General features: G+C 36.7%; 1 pseudogene; it reads right to left on the bottom strand.

The window, feature by feature from the left end:
• Positions 1-8,743: 8,743 nt before the first annotated feature.
• Positions 8,744-9,903, bottom strand: LOC138171891 (retinal rod rhodopsin-sensitive cGMP 3',5'-cyclic phosphodiesterase subunit gamma pseudogene; annotated as a pseudogene).
• Positions 9,904-18,097: the final 8,194 nt, after the last annotated feature.

The following is an 18,097-nucleotide window of genomic DNA, read 5'->3' as shown; positions in this document are numbered from 1 at the left end:
GTATTGGATTCAGTTATAGAGGCTACTTTTTAGAATTGACATTGGCAAACTGAAAAGCATTCAAGAGAGTGTAACTGAAGTAGTGAAGGGCCTAGAAAGTGTAAAATATTAGCAGTAGTGGGGCCGGAGTCTTTTCCTACAGGCTCACCTCTCACCAGATCCAGTTAAATTTTCAGTATAAGAATTGACATCTTGTTATTTTGTTGATTGTCTAGAGTAGGGGTGGGCAACCTGCAGCCTCAAGATTACACATGGCCTTCTAGGTCCTTGGGTGAGGCCTTTTGATTGAGTCCAAGTTTTATAGAACAAATTCTTTTATTAAGGGGATTTGTTCTGTGGAGTTTGTGTTCAGTCAAAGGGATGTACTTGAGGACCTAGAGGGCCACATGTGGCCTTGAGGCTGCAGGTTCCTTACTCCTGCTCTAGATTTAAGAAAATGATTCAGTTTAAACTTCAAAGTATGTCATGTGTACATTTTTTTTGCTTTTTCTTTTTAGAGGGGGAGGAAGGAAAGTGGGGTTGAGTGACTTGCCCAAGGTCACATGGCTAGTGAGGTCGTATTTGAACTCAGGTCCTCCTGACTCCAGGGCCAGTGCTCTATTCACTGTGCCATCTAGCCACCTCATGTATACATTTTTTTTAAAAAGAGAGAGCCAATTGTTAAACAGTTACCAGTACACACCCCTGCATCTAAACCAGACCTGCACAACTTGGCAGTAGATAGGTGCCAAAATTAAAATAGGCTAAACTTCATCAGGCCACAGATAGTTTTTTAGCAACTCACTTTCCAAGTAAAGGTATAATTAATGATTAAACTATTTCGCAAATAAACCATATTTTAGTATAAAAAGAAATTTCAATTAATATCAATTAATTGTAATTATTACTCAAGATTTTTATTTATCATGAAATCACATTGTTAAAAATACTTTGCTAAGTGGTATAACTTTTAATATATTTTTCAGGGTTTTCTTTGCTGTTTACATTTAGTTAATGGGATGTATTATACTTCTTGTCAGCAATCAGTTTATCGTACTCTGGAATCATGTTTGAAATTGATTTCTTTAGAAATTTGAAAACCAACCTTAGTAGCTGCCTCATATTCTGATTTTACTTTCTCAAAAAACTGTTACTCCCCACTGAGATTTTTCAACAATTTGAACACTTTCATTTGTTTTTCATTGGTGTCCAATTTGCTTAAGTCAGGCTGTTTTGATCTGAAATGGCGATGAAGATTGTTTTCCTTCGGAATGGCTATTACTTCTAGGCAAATAAGGCACAATATTTTGTGTTTTGTGTAGGTAAACAAGTATCCATTTGTCCACTGTGTATTAAACACTCAATGTTCTGACTTGATCTTCTGTTTCTTTTTATCACCCATATTACAGTCACCCCTAAAACTTTAATGGTAGAACCAAAAAATCTATACTGCCACTGCTCACAAAGAAATAGTGACCTTGGAGACAGTGCCAGACACTCATGGAACTTGGAGAATGGCCACACAGCAAGGGAGGGGAAGACGTCCTATGTTGTTGCCACTCATCGCACAGTGGGCATCAGCTGCGTTGGCGGGTGGCTATACTCACTTTGTCCCTGTTCAAGGCCAGTAATGACTGAAAACACAATGAAAAGATACGACTCTCACTCCTCTCAGACTAGAGACAGACTGATGAGAGTTGGTTGCCACAAGTCACATGACAAACAGGAGAGAGCGTGCAGTGGCAACCCACCGACCAAGTTACATGACAGGCACAATAGTGACTAGTAGTAGGCATGTTAAGCAGGACATGGACAAAGCATGCCTTACATTTTTACTTTCTTTTACATCCTCTACATTTTTCGTGGGCCTCTGGAAATCCTTCAGCAGGTGGTATGTTGTGCAGGCCTGATCCAAACAGTGGTTGAAGGGTTTGCAGTACTTAGCCTATGAAAGCCAAGACTTGAAGACCTAAGTACTATCTTTCTGCATTTAGGATGATTGGCATGTGGAAGAAGGGAAGGGAATAAGCATTTATATAGCCATGTGTCAGGCATTGTTTAACACTTTATAAATATGATCTTATTTAATCAGAGGGATTAGATTAGGTCCATTTGACCTCAGAGAGCCCAATTAGAAGTAATGACTGGAGGTTTCAGAGAAGGAAATTTAAGCTACACAGAAACACTTCCCCCCAATTAAAGCTATTCCAAAGTGGTCCAGCCTGCTTTAGGAGCTAGTGGCTTATCCCTGATTCAGGGAGGTCTGAAATTCAGGCAAAGATTAGATGATCTTGTGTTTGATTGTTTTAGAATGGGTGCTTGCTTAGATACAGGTTGGGCAAGGTAACTTCTGAGGTAATTTTAAACCCTGAAATTCTGTACAGTTTAATTTGCTGTTGGACAGCCTCCTGCCTTCTGCCCTCCAAAAAGAAAGTGAAATAAAATAAAATAAAAGTCCTAAAAGGATTTTAAAACTTTCTTTAAAATCTAGTCCAGGAAAAATATGTACATGTATATATGTGTGCATATATGCATATATAGTAATATACACATATATGCATACATATGTATATGTATACATATACATATACTATTTGCTCTATTATCATTTTTACCCCTGTTAACTGTGTTTCTATTGTTTTTTGCTTGCTTGTTTCCTTTTTAACTTTGGCTTTAATCATACTTTATTTTTGTGGGCATTAAAACTGTGGTAATTTTTTCCTTTTAAATTTATTTTAAAAATTTGCAAGTGACAAATATTTTAAAATCAATCTTCCCTTCCCACTATCCTCCATTAAGCACATTTTTTAAACCCCCAAAACTGATCCCTCGATACATATCCACATAGTTCAGCAAAGCAATTTTCCACTTTAGCCTTGGCTGACAATGTGTGTTTCTTTTCTCCATCTGAAGTTCATCACCACTCTGTCAAGGAAGTGAGTGATGTGTTTCTTTTCATTTTGGGGGGCTTGTGGTTTATCATTGTGTTGATTAAAATTCTAAAGTCATTCAAAGTTGTTTTCTTCTCTAGCATGTTATCACTGTATAAATTATTCCTCTCTCAGAAAATCCTCACTTGCTACAGTTAAGGGTAGGTTGAGGGAAAACAGCTCAACTAATCTCAGAATTCAGAGAAGGGCTTGACCACTCTAAACTGTGGTAACAACAGGTGGCCCCATAATGTACAGAAAGCTGACTTTTGGAGTCAGGAAAACCAAAAGTCAAATATGATCTCAGATACTTCCTAACTTTGTGACCTTGGTCACTTTAACCTCTGTTTGCCTTAGTTTCCTCATCTATAAAATAGAGATAATAATAGCATATACCCCCCAGGGTTGTTGTGAGATCAAACTGGTACTTGATAGGCACTACATAAGGTCTAGCTGTTATTGTTATTATTAATTTCCCTCAAAAACCTTGGATGCACCTCCCCACAAATGCTTTCAGCAGTATTGATGAAAAAAGTCAATGCCGATAGTGTTCACAAATTGAAAGGCAAAGACTGGGGAATACGCATGGCCAAGGCAGGAATGAGGAGGAGCCACTCGTGGGTCTGATGCTGCAGGTTTGCAGGGCTGCTGATGTCCTTGTGTTCTGTCAATCTTGGTTTTGGAGTTTAAACTAGATGTTGCTTCACTACAGTCCCAATTTCCTTCAGCTTTAGGAGTTAACATGTTTGCCTAGGGTACTGTTATGCACTTTTGGATAGAACTCGAACCCATACCCTAGCAGCTGGAATCTTGACTCTGAGGCTTGTCATCTTCCCAAAGGATCCCAGCTCCATTTCCTAGGCTGCTGGCTCCTCTTGATAACTGATTCGACTTGACAGAGCAACTAGACTTCTACTCCCCTGGATGCTGCCAGGTGCTTTTGTTGCAAGATTACATTGAGTTTGAGATGTCTGAAAGGCAGCTGGAAAGACATGAGATTGGGGGTCAGCAGAGACACAGGGGCAAGAAAGGGAGCTTTGAAAATCATCAGTATATATAAGAAATGATGAACAGGATGATTTCAGAAAAACCTGTAAAGACTTGCATGAACTGATGCAGAGTGAAGTGAGCAGAATCAGAACATCATATATAGTAACAGCAATACTGCACGATGATCAACTGTGAATGACTCTCCTATTTTCATCAATACAATGATCCAAGACAATCCCAAGGGACTCATGTTGAAAAATACTATCCATCTTCAGAGAAAGAACTGATGGAGTCTGAATGCATACTAAAGCATATTCTTTTTCTTTCCTTCCTTCCTTCCTTCCTTCCTTCCTTCCTTCCTTCCTTCCTTCTTTTCTTCTACAAAATGACTAGTGTGGAAATATGTTGAACATGATTGCACATGTATAGTCTATATCAGATTGCTTATTGTCTTAAGGAGTGATGAGGGGAGAAAGGGAGGGAGAGAGTTTGGAACACAGAATTTAAAAAAAAGAATGTTAAAATATTATCTATAAAATATTATTAAAAAAACAACAACAAAAGTACACCTTAGGTGCTACCTCCTATAAGAGGTCTTTATTGATATGAGCACATTCTTTACCCCTTGAAATTATTTAGTGTATACATTATGGCTCCTTATTTGGTATCATGTTGTACCCTTCACTCTCCCAACCAGATAAATGGCAGCTCCTCAAAGGCAGGGTCTGTTTCACTTTTGTCTTCATATACCTAGTTCCTAGCACCAAACCTGGCACTTTAATAAAGACTTATTAAATGTGTTAATAAAGACTTTGAGGGGGAAAAAGTGATCAACAGTGTCAAAGATCTGCAAAAGGACCAGAGAGAATATGGATTGAGGAAAGGCATTAGATTTGGCAACTAAGAAATCGTTAGTAACTTTGGAGAGAGAAGTTTTGGTATAATGATGAGGTCAAAAGCCAGATTGTAAGATGTTAAGAATAAAAGAGAGAAAAGAAGCACCTATTGTAGATGGACTTTGCTGTGTGACCTTGAGAAAGTCACTTAATCTGTTTGCCTCTGTTTCCTCATTTGTAAAATGAGCTGGAGACAGAAATGGCAAACCGCTTCAGTATCTTTGTCAAGAAAACCTAAATGGGATCACAAAGATTGGATATCACTGTTGGATATCAATGAAAAACAATAAACAACAATTTTTATGAAAAAGATATCTAGGGGTTTTATTGGATTTTCAAGTTCATATGAGTCACAGATTGTAATTATCATTACCCCCATTTTACAGGTGAGGAAACTGAGGCTGAGGAAGGTTAAGTGACTTAATCAGGATCAGACAGCTAGTAAGTGTCTGAGGTCAGATTCTTGAATTCAAGTCCAATGCTCTATCCACTGTGCCAGCAGGCTAACTTTAAAAATAATTTACATAGTGTAGGTGTTAATTCCTCCCTAAACATTTGATAAAATTTACTTATAAATGCACCTAGATGAAGAATTTTCCCCTCTCTTTGTTAGCTTCTTTATTGTTCAATATGTTTTTTTGAAATTGAGTTAAGATATTTATTTCAAGTTCTGTTTCCTTTGACATTATAATGTTGTGAACTATTACATATTTTTTAAAATTCTAGATTTTGCTAGCATGTAATTATATATAGAAAATTCTGATAATTTCATTTCATCTTTGTTGTGATTTTACTTGCTTCCTTTTTTATTTTGTCCATTTAATTTTCCTTTCTCTCTTTATAAAATCATGTTTATTGATTTTACTATTAATGTTTATCAATTTTATTAGTCTTTTCAAAGAATTAGATTTTAGATTTGTTAATAATTTCTGTCAGTTATTTGATTTCCATTTTATCTAGTAATATTTTAATTTTAACATATAACATCTTTTAATATTCTTATCTTTTTTAGGATTTTAATTTTTTATTATGCTAAAATTGATAAACATTAACAATATCAATATTTACCTATACAAAGAACAGAGAAAGAGGATCATAGTGTATGAAACCCCCATTTCAGGTGTGTTTCCTTACCCCCTCTTTAACCTCCAACTAGCATTCCATTTCCATTTAGCTAGTTATTGATACATATAATTTGTATATTTGTGTATGTATATATATACACATACACACACACATATACACAGGTACATATTTGTGTATGTATATCTGTATAATTTCAACCCATTAGGTCCAAAGCTATCCTACTTGTCTGTTTTGAACCTTCTATCCATTAACTTTTTTTTGACGTTTCTTTCTTTCTCTTTTTTGACATCTCTATCAAGTTCCTCTACTGCCATCATTTCCCTCCCCTAAAAAACCCACAAACTCTCAAACAAGTAAGTACAATCAAGCAAAACAAGCCTACACATTGGTCCTATCTGAAAATGGCTTCTTCAGCACTTACAGGCCATCATCTCTGCTAAGAGGTGGGAAGCATACTTAACCATCAGTCTTTTGGAATTGTGGTTGGTCACAATTTTTAAATCTTTCAAAATTATTGTTTTTTTTAAATAATTTTATAGTTCTATGAATTATTTTCCTGGTTTTGTTCATTTTGTTCTGAATCAGTTCATACAAGTCTTCCAAGATTTCTTTGACTCCATTTATTTCTTCCTTTCTAATGGCTTCTAATACTATTCCATTGATTCATGTACCATAATTTGTTCATCCATTCCTCAATTGATGGGAACCCCCTTAGTTTCTAGTTCTTTGCTATAACAAAAGGTGCTGCAATGAATATTTTTGTACTTATAAGTTCTTTCCCTCTTTCTTTGATCTCTTTGTGATAATGGCATTGATCAAAAAGTATCGATCAATGTACATGTATTTATTAAACACTTCCTACATGCCAAGCACTGGACAGATACAAGTGAAATAATATCTACTTGTAGGAAACTAACACTTAAATGTTATATTTTAATAAAATAGCCCCATGTATCAGCATATATAAAATAAATGGAATAAATACAAAGTAGTTAAATATAAAATAGTTTGAGAGGGATGGTACTTATAACTTGCAGTTACTGGAGATCAGGAAAGACTTCACATGGAAAGCTATTTCTTGAAGGAAGAGAGTGATTCTGTGAATTGGAAACGAGGAGGGAGAGAGCTCCTGAAATGGGGGACAGCCAGTTCAAAGGCAAGCACATGGGAGATACTGTGTCTGTGTACGAGGAAAAGAGATAAGGTCAGTTTGGTTGAATCACAGAGTATGGGAGGGAAAATAATGTACACAAGGAGATTAGAAAGGGTGGGAACAGGTTGGAAAGGACTTTAAAAGATAAATAGAGTAGTTTATTCTAGAGGTAATAGGAAGCTACTGAAGTTTACTGAGTAGGAGGAAATGACATGGTCAGATCTACACTTAAAAAGATGCTTACATAAAAGAGAATAGAGGAAATATTAATACCTCTTACTGGACAGGAGCAGGGAGGGGAAGTTGGTAAAAAAAAAAAAAAAGTTATTTTGGAGCTTTCTTCAATTCACAGCTTCACTCTGAGTTCTTGTTCCAAAATGCTCCAAGGGACCCAGTAACCCACCTGGATCATGCCCTTTTAAAAAAGAGCTCAGGTCTCTTCTCTTTTTGTCCACTGCCTCTGTGCCATTTTTTCCCTCTGAGGCTCAGTTCTGAGTGGGTCTGAGGACGCACTCTGTTGCTCAGCTCTTGTAGTTCACCCTCCTTCCTCTCCTGCTTTCCTTGTATGTCTTTTTCAAAATTCCCGGGAATGATTCATTTGCCTGCTGGTTTAATGACAGAGAGTCTAAATCACTTTCAATGATTATTGTCCCTTCAAACTACAAATCCTAGAATGTCAATCATTTCTCAGAGACCCCTATTACATTAGGTTGACAAAAGAGACTAATTTTTCTATGTTCAGATATGGTATTTTTTTCTTCCAGTTTTTTATGATTATGATTTTGTTTTGTTTTGTTTTTGTTGTCAGACTCTAGGCTCACTTTCCCAACCCCAGTTTGAATTGATATGTTAAATCCGCAGAGGGTGGCTCTTCCTCCCCTTAGATTTCTAGATGTAATGCTAGAGGAAGAATGGTGGTTTCCAGTGCTATTTTATCATAAGCCTCAGTCCAGTATATTTTCCCCAATATCAATGTGCTCAGTTAGTCTCTCCCTGACGTCTTTTGTAAACCAGTTGGCATCAATTAGCTTTGTTGTTATTCAGTTCTGTCTGACTTTTTGGGACCCTATGTGGAGTTTTCTTGGCAAAGATACTGGATTGATTTGCCATTTCCTTCCTTTTTTTTTTTTTTTTTGCTTTTTGGAGGGCAATTAGGGTTAAGTGACTTGCCTAAGGTCACACAGCTAGTTTTTGTGTTAAATGTCTGAGGCTGGATTTGAATTCAGGTCCTCCTGACTCCAGGGCCAGTGCTCTGTCCACTGAACCACCTAGCCACCCCTTTTAAAAAGAATTAAAAAAAAATTTATCCTTGGGGAAGCTAGGTGGTGCAGTGAATAGAGCACCGGTCCTGGAGTCAGGCGGACCTGAGTTCAAATTTGACCTCAGACACTTGACACTTACGAGCTGTGTGACCTTAGGCAAGTCACTTAACCCCAGTTGCCTTGCCTTCCCTCCTCAAAAAAAATAAAGTCATCTAAAAATTTATTCTGAACTTAAGAAATAAAAAAGTATTTCCATAACATAGTAGAATAGAAAAAAAGATGATTACACATGGAACTGCATTATGTGCAACTTACTATTCCTTTTAAATATTTAATAAATTATATAACTTTTTTCTTATTTTTTTTTCTTCCCTTCTCCCTTCAACCTAGAGATGGCTTCCATTAGCCACAAATACGTGTGTATATATAAAACCATTCTATACATACTTCTGTTTATTAGTTCTTTCTCTGGATGTTGATACTTAAAAAAAGTATCAGCATATGTCCTCTGCAGTCAATTTTGTTTTTTTTTTTAAATTTTTTATTTTTTTTTCCCTCAAAGAGCTTATATTTTAATGGTGGAGACAATACACATAGCAGAGTGGGTTACAGTGGGTGTATCAGCTGATTCTATCCCTGCCAGTGGGGCGATGCCCTCCCTAACTAAATTATATTACCATTCAGTCTTGGGTTCCCAGTTCCCAATGCCCAAGGAAGGGATTCAGTCTTGGGTTCCCAGTTCCCAATGCCCAAGGAAGGGATACGATAAACTCTGAAATTCCAGAATGAATTCTCCCCATGAACTCTGAGAATGCTGAATATAAAGCTCAATCAATTCCCCCTACATGCTAAGTCTATTATTGCCACAGGAAGGAGACAAGTCTGTTTCTCCATGGGAAGTTTCCTGAAGGGTAAGCAGGTTCCTTCCAGGCATAAAAATACACTCATAGGTCACTTAGGGTATAGGTTCATATTTACTGCTGCCCCCTCCTAGACCAAGCAGAATAGTCAGATGAACAAGTCAATAAATGGAAAGGAGGTGAGGTGGCTGAATAAAATGTTGTTTCAACCCAAAGATCAACCTGCCATGTCTCTGGAAGCCCTGAATTAGCCCTATGGTAAAGGCTCAGTTCTCTGGATTGCAAAGAGATCAAGCAACCTTCTGAGGAGGAATTCTTCCCTAGACCTGATTTCTGAATGAAACTTCAGGAAAAGAATAGCAAAGTGGGGTTGTCACATGGAAAATTCTGGGATAAGGGAGCAAAGAATAAATAAGACTGGAAAGGTAAGGTTGTCTTCATAGGTCTGGAGTTGGAATGGTCAGCTAAATGATGCCATACTGGGCCAACTCATGCAGCTCCAAGTGGTTGAAGGCTTCCCAGGGACAGATGACAGTGATGTCTGTTCCCAAGCCCTCCATTCCAGGAATGTCATCACCGAAACCTTGTACACCTTTCTTGGGGGGCTTGCTCTTGAACTGATGGGTTTGCCTCTGCTTGAATTTGGGTGGTCCTTTCCTAGGGGTAACTGGTCCTCCAACCACTCTGGTGGCTGATCTGATCTCAGGCTTGGGTGGCTCCAGGTTCATGATGGGGCTTTCAGTCTTTCAAACTCTACACTGAGCCAGAATTCAGGGGGCCATGGGAGGGAAATGGTAAAAGGATTTCGCAACTTTGTTGAACACTTCTTTATACCGTCTTCTGACTTTTCCCCTCTGCAGTCAATTTTGGTATTAATAATAATGAAAATGACTTAGTCACTCAAAGTTGCTCTTAAAACAGTATTACTCTCACTGTATACAGTGTTCTCTTGGTTCTTCTCATTTTGCTCTTCATTTTTTTGTGCATGTCTATACATTTTTTAAAGATGATCAACTTTCTCCCTTCTTATAGCAGAGTAGTGTTCCATCATGATTATATACCACAACTTTTTAGCCATTCCCCCATTGATGTCCCCTCAGTCTCCAGTTCTTTGCCAGCACAAAGAGAGCTGTTATAAATATTTTAGAACATACAGGTTCTTTCCTCTTTCCCTAATCACTTTGGGAAACAGATCCAGTAGTGGTATTGCTTTGTCAAAGGGTATATAGGCAGTTTAATAACTCTTTTGGCATTATTACAGATTGTTCTCCAAAAGGGTTGAAGTAATTCACAGTTCCACCAACAGTGTATTAGTATCCCAGTTTTTCCACATCCCCTCCAACATTTGTCATTTTCCCCTTCAGTCCTTTTAGGTGATCTGATAGGTATAAAATGATATCTCAAGGTTGTTTTAATTTGCATTTCTCTAATCAATAATGATTTAGAACATTTTTTCATAGTCCCAAAAATTGCTTTGATTTCTTCATTGGAAAACTACCATCATTTATCATTTGGGGAATGATTTATATTCTTATAGATTTGACAGTGTCTGAAGTCATATTTGAACACAGAAGGAGGAGTCTTTCTGAGTCCAGGCCTGGCATTCTATCCACTGTGCCACCTACCTGCCCTGTAATTAGTTCTAAGAAAGTGATATTTACTAAAAAGCTACAGCAAGAACTGAAGTATAAAAATATCCTCCTCAAAATAGGGTCACACTTTGCCCTTTCCACATCCTCTTCATCCCTGGGTGCCTTTATTCCTATTCAGATGCTCCTGGAAGTCAAGAAACCATGCTGAATGGTTTGACTACAAATTTGTGTTACATAATCTCAACTGGCATCACACAGAGGCCTTCCCCCACTACTCCCTCCTACATCACTGTAGCACATGAAGAAGTGGCCCTTCTCGCCAAGGTAAACTCTGCTGCACAAGTGACCTGATTCCATCCTATCTTCTCCACCAAATTACAACTCTCACTGCTATTCAGTCTCTCTAGTTGCTTCTTTACTGTCCAGAACCATGCCTATGCCTCTCCCATCTCCCCCAAACCCTCACCTGATCTGTCCATCCCTATTAGCTATCATGCTACACCTCGAATAAGCTCACAAGGTTGTAACCTGGTCTGTTCCATCTCTGATGCCCATTCATTTAAGATTAGGAGAGAATAAGCAGGACAGATCCAGAAGCAGTGATATCATGCATTTGTAGCCACATGGTGGCAGGGTGGGGAGCTAAGGCAGTCAGGGGCCACCTGCTGCTGCCTTTGCTGCTGCTACTAATTCTCAGACTCAGAGGCTTACAGCAATTCTTTCTCATGTGCCCCCAGGGAAGAAGAAAGAATTTGCATGTTTGAGCCTTTTATATGTTTGAACATTTCGCTCAGCAACCAATTAAGTGACTTTTTAATCACTATACTACAATAAGTTGATAGGAATCAGTCACAGGGTATGTGTTTCATCCTCTGAATGGAAGACGGGGAGGGGAGGGGAAAGACCTTCCATCATGCATTTCTGAACACAGGCTCACCAAGCCTCCACTTGAATTGGCAGTAGTTAGCACATGGTCTAAGGACTGGGTTCCCCTTGGCCAATGCTCCCATTAAATAAAAAACTATTTTTAGGTCACTGCACTGGTTAGTTTATTCTGGTATTTGGTGTGTCATGTGGATTTCTGTACCTGTTCTTGAAATAATTCCATAAAGAATATTTCCATGATCTGAAGTTTTTCATTCAATGCCATTACAATTTGTTTGTATGTCCTATGAATCAATCAACTAGCATGTATATATTAAGCACCTATGGAGTCAGGCACTTATTTTCTCTCGTATGCTCTAAGATGATGGCAGGTAATACCTTTATTTTTGCTACACCTCCCTACCCCTGCCCCACCCTGCTTTCTTCTCTTATTACCTCAATCCTACCTATACAAACTTCTTTCATTGTCTTTGCTTTTAAGTGGGGCATAGACAAACTGGAGCATTGTTTTTTATCCTTTGTACTTGAAGAGGACCAATGACATCACAATATTGGGGTCAAGGTACCATGTGTTCAACTATGACTGATTAGTCCAATATGAGCATGGAAGGTTCTACCACAGGTCAGGCACAAATAGTCCATTTGGCAATGTCTCTAGATTTGCTCTTGTGTTTCCTTTGAGTTACTGTTTCTGTTTTGCTCATTGAGCATAATACCTTTTTTGATGTGGACATGCCATGCTGGATGGTCCTATACCAGCAGCTCTCATTTCTTGCAATTGATTCTACAGGGTGTCCCTAAAGCCTGGACACATAGGTCATCTCATTAACTATGCATATTTTCAAGAAATGAAATAAATAAAATTTTCAAGATTTTATTTAATTAGCACAAATTTTAGCCATGACAACTTCATATGGAATAAAAATTTTCATTAGCTATTGGGGACTATTTTCTGTATTTATGAGATTATTTTAATTTAATTAATTAATGAGATTTCCTGTGTCTCCTATGTCTTCCTATGAAATCTTATTTATGCTAATTAAAGAAAATGTTGAAAATTTCATTCATTACATTTCTTTAAAATATGTATAGTTAATGAGATTTCCTATGTGTGCAGACTTTAGGGACACCTTGCAAAGTTCTTTAGAGAGACCTTGAGTCTGTCCTTGTACCACTTCATCCTACCTCCATGTCAGTACTTGCCTTGTGTGAGTTTTCCATAAAATAATCATTTAGGTAAATGTATATTTGGCATTTGGGCTATGTGGCCAGCCCATAAGAGTTGAACTTTATGTAGTAGAGTTTGACTGTTTGGCAGATCAGCTTGAGAAAGGACCTCAGTGTCTGGTACCTTATCTTGCCAGGTAATCTTCAGTATCTTCTTAAGTTAATTCAAATGGAAGCAATTCAGGTTCCTGGAATGGCCCTGACATACGGTACAGGTTTCACAGGCATACAACAATGAGGTCAGCACAAGACTCCCGCACTTTCCTTCAGAGTCTCCCAAACACTGAGCTAGCCCTGGAAATGTGTGTTTCAACCTCATCATTTATGTGTATGTCCCTGGAAAGTATACTGCCAAGTTAAGTGAACTTATCCACAGCGTTAAAAATTTCTCTATTTGCTGTAGCTGATGGTTCCAAATATGGATGATATGGTGCTGACTGGGAGAGAACCTCTATTTTCTTGGTGTTGATTGTCAGGCCAAAATTAGCACAAATGGCAGAGAATCAATCCTTACTCTCTTACATCTCGGCCTCAGAAGATGTACTGAGTGCACAATCATCTGCAAACAAAAGTTGTGAACCACCTCTCCTGACACTTTAGTTTTGGCTTGTAACTTTTTTCAGCTTAAATAGTTAAATGGTACAGTAACTGACCTTGATACTATTTTGTCCTTTTGAAGACATCCATCGCCTCCCCCACCCATTGAGAAGGCAAGCAATATGATACCCATTGTACATGTGAAGTCATGTGAAATACAGTTTCTTATTAGCCATGTTGCAAAAAAAAAAAGTAAGAAAAATAAAGAAAGTGAAAAAATACCACAAAAGAGAATGCCAATGGAAGACATGGTAACTATTCTCAAATATACGAAAGTCTGTCATAAAGAAAAGCAATTAAGTTCAGCATTCTTGGCAACTAGGTGCCTCATGAGATGGTAAATCTCTAGAAAGGTTTGAGCAAAGAATGGATGGGCACCTGTCAATGATATTGAAGAGAGGATTCATCAAGTGGTGGGCTGAACTCAATGACCCCTCCAGCACGAAGATTCTGTGACCTATGATTTGTTTAAGATCACATAGCTATTAAATGGAGGGTCAGGTTTCCTGACTTTTAGTCCAGCTCTGTTTCTATTGCCCTGGAAAGTAGAAATGACAGCCAGGGTGAGATCTGTGAGGATGTTATAAGCTTGGTGTCTGACAGATCTGATTAAGAGGGCTCTAAAAAAGAAAAAAAAAAGGTAGAGTGTGGAGAAGAGTAACAAAAGTAACCAAATATGGTTTTGAATTCTAGAAGGCAGGTGATAAGACATAGGAAAAAGAGCTGGTGTTGCTGGAGCTAGCTCAAACCAACTTGTGAGAGCCAATTGTTAAAATTTTAGTGTGAGCATTTAAAACTTGTGAATTGGCAAATGCTGCCAATTAGGCTTTGTTTATTGTTTTGTTGATTGTCTAATCATAAGAAAGTGAGGGAGAAAATATTATTAATGCAGATTAAATTGCAAGCGTACCATAGGAATATTCTTTTTTTGGTTGTTATTGTTTTGTTTTTGTTTGGAGAGCTGTTTGTTAAACGTTTACTAGCACACTCCTGAGCAGAATACTCAGTAATCCAAAAACAAGATGGCCACAAACTATATTTATAGGCTTAGATGGCCTACTACATTATAAAGAGAGCTCAATAGGGAGACAGAAGGCTTGGTTTCAAATATTACTTTTGCCAATCAATAGCTGCATGACCTCAAGCAAGTCACTTACATTCCCTGAACCTCAATTTCTTCAGTTACAAAAGGGAAGAAATACTTTCATTTTCTGCTGCACATTGAGTGATTGAGGGGATTAGGACAGTGAGTGGTTAATTATGGGAACTGAGTGAAGAACCACACTGACTCTATCTTGTGACTCATTTCAGGAGCTAGATCAGTTCCCTTTTTATTCATCTATGGGTTTAGTCCAACTTCTGCCTTGTGAGAAAACTATTCAGTTGGAAAAATTGGGAGAAAACATTAGTGTATTGTTTGAATCTAGCCTTGTGTGACTGGGAAACTGGACCACCTCTCTCTGCTGCTTAGAGACCCTAAACTAAGGACCTCAAACTCAGTCATATCTGAAGATTCATTCAAAGAATTTTCTCATAATTGCACAAGTCGAGCAGATAAAAATCTCATAAGTTTTATCTGAAAACTGACCTGATATTGGTCAACCACTTATTATTTCCATGTTCCTTTGATTGTTTACAGACTCTTAGAGAGAGTGGGACACCTCTTTCTGAATTCAGGGAATTGCATCAACCATGGGCTAATAGCATAAAAAATAAAACAAAATCAAATTAGTAGTATCAAAAATGGCAAGATATTATTATTATTAGGGATATTTTGCCTAATTATATGCCAATAAATTTAACAATTTAAGTGAAATGGAAGAATATTTACAAAAACAAACTGCTTAGATTAATAAAAAAGGAAATAGAATATCTAAATAAACCTGTTTTAGAAAAAGAAATTGAATGGGCCATAAATGAGCTTCCTAAGAAAAAAGCATCCAGATGAGATAGATTTACAAATGAATTATATCAAACATTTAATAATTAACTAATTCCAATATTAAATATGTTACTTGGAAAAACAGGCAAAGAAAGAGTCCTATCAAACTCCTTTCATGAAACAAACATGGTGCTGGTACCTAAACCAGGAAGAGCAAAAACAGAAAAAGAAAACTATAGACCAATTTTATTAATGAACATGGATGAAAAAATTCTAAATACTAGCCAGGATACTACAACAATATATCATAAAGATTATACATGACAAACAAGTTGGATATATACCAGGAATGCAAGGGATGGTTTAACATAATAGTTTTTCGCTATTAACATAATTGATTATATCAATAACAAAAATAACAAAAAATATGATTATATCATTAGGTGGAGAAAAAAGCTTTTGACAAAATACAACACTCATTCCTATTAAAAACGCTTGAAGCGCTGACCCCGGAGTCGGGAGACCTGGGATCAGTTCTGGCCTTAGATACTTAATACCCACACAAAATAACTAGCCATATAACCTTGAGCAAGTTACTTAAGCCCAATTGCTTAAAAAACAAACAAACAAACAACACTCAAAAGCATAGGTATAAATGGATTTTTTCCTTAAAATGATAAGAAGCATCTACCTAAAACCGTCAGCAAACACTATCTGTTATGGGGATAAGCTAGAAACCTTCCCAATAAGATCAAGAGTAAAACAAGGATGTCCAGCATTATTTGATTTTGTATTAGAAATACTAGCAATAGCAGTAGGAGAAGAAAAAGAAATCAAAAGAATCTGAATGGGCAATGAGGCAATAAAATCATCTCTCTTTGTAGATGATATTATGATATACTTGGAAAATCCTAAAAATTTAACTAAAAACTTAGTTGAAACAATTCTGCAAAGTAGCAGGATAGAAAACCAAACCACATAAACCATCACCATTTCCATGTATCACTATAAGAAGAAACAGTAAGAGATACCCCATTTAAAACAACTGTAGTCTGTATAAAATATGTGGGAGTATATCTGCCAAGACAAACCCAGGAACCAAATGAACATAATTATGAAACACTTTTTATACAAATAAAGTCATATTTAAACAATTGGGGAAATATTGTTCATGAATGGGAAGAGCCAATGTAATAAAAATGACATTGCTACCTAAACTGATCTGCTTATTCAATACCATCCCAATTAAATTACCAAAAAAAACCCTGCTTTATTGAGCTAGAAAAAAATAATAATAAAATTCATTTGGAAGAACAATGAGTCAAGAATATGAAAGGAAATAATGAAAGAATGTGAAGGAAGGAGGTTTAACAGTACCAAATGTACTGAAAAGACAGTAATTATTACCAAAATTATCTGGTACTGGCTAAAAAATAGAAAGATGGAACAGTGGAAAAGAATAGACATACAATACACAGTTGTAAATGGTTATAGTAACCTTGTATTTGACAAAAGTAAAGGTTTAAACTTTTGGGATAAGAATACAGTATTTGGCAAAAATTGTTGGGAAAACTGGAAAACTGTCTGGCAGAAACTGGGTATGGAGCAATATCTTACACCATTTACCAAGATAAAGTCAAAATGAATACATGACCTAGATGTAGAGGGAGATATCATAAGAAAGCTAGAAGAACATGGAACACATTGCCTATCAGACTTATTGATAGGAAGATTCATGAATAAATAAGAGATAACACTGAAGTATAAAATTGATAATTTTGATTACATTAAATTAAAAAGGGTTTGTACAAATAAAACCAATGTAGCCAAGATTCGAAAGAAAGCAGAAAATTGGGGCAAAAATTGTATAGTCTCATATAAAAAGATAAAAAGTCTCATATATAAAAAATAAAAATAAAAGTCTCATATATCAACTATATAGAGAATGGTCAAATTTATGAGTATGAGTCATTGCCCAATTGATAAATGGTCAAAGGATATGAACAGGTAGTGTTTTTTTTTTTTTCTTTTTGGAGGGCAATTGGGGTTAAGTGACTTGCCCAGGGTCACACAGCTAGTTTTTGTGTTAAATGTCTGAGGTTGGATTTGAACTCAGGTACTCCTGACACCAGGGCTGGTGCTCTATTCTAGTGGCCCAAAAGGTAGTTTTTTGAGAAGAAATCAAATCTATATAGTCATATGAAAAAATTCTCTAAATCATTTTTGATTAGAAAAATGCAAATTAAAACAACTTTGAGATATCATCTCACACCTATCAGTTTGACTAAAATGATAGAAAGGGAAAATGACAAATGTTGGAGAGGATGTGGAAAAATTGAGACATTAATACTCTGTTGGTAGAGCTATGAGTTGATCCAACCATTTGGGAGAGTAATCTGGAATTATGCCCAAAGAGTTATAAAACTGTATATACCCTTTGACCTGGCAATAACACTATTAGGTCTGTTTCCCAAGGTGATCAGGGGAAAAGGAAAAGAACCTATATGTTCTAAAATATTTGTAGCAGCTCTCTTTGTGATAGCAAAGAATTAGAAATTGCAGGGATGTGCATCATTTGGGATATGGCTAAACAAGTTGTAGTATATGATTGTGATGGAATGCTACTGTACCATAAAAAATGATGGGCTTATTGATTTTTAGAAAAACATGGAAAGATATATATGGAATAATGAAAAGTGAAGTGAGCAGAATCAAGAGAACATTGTATATACAGTAACAGCACTAGTGTTTGAAGAAT

This window comes from Petaurus breviceps, unplaced genomic scaffold, assembly GCF_028583685.1.
Source record: "Petaurus breviceps papuanus isolate PSGF00001 unplaced genomic scaffold, PetGlider_PUasm1.0 470, whole genome shotgun sequence".
Taxonomy (NCBI): domain Eukaryota; kingdom Metazoa; phylum Chordata; class Mammalia; order Diprotodontia; family Petauridae; genus Petaurus; species Petaurus breviceps.
This window is presented reverse-complemented; position numbering and strand designations above follow the sequence as displayed.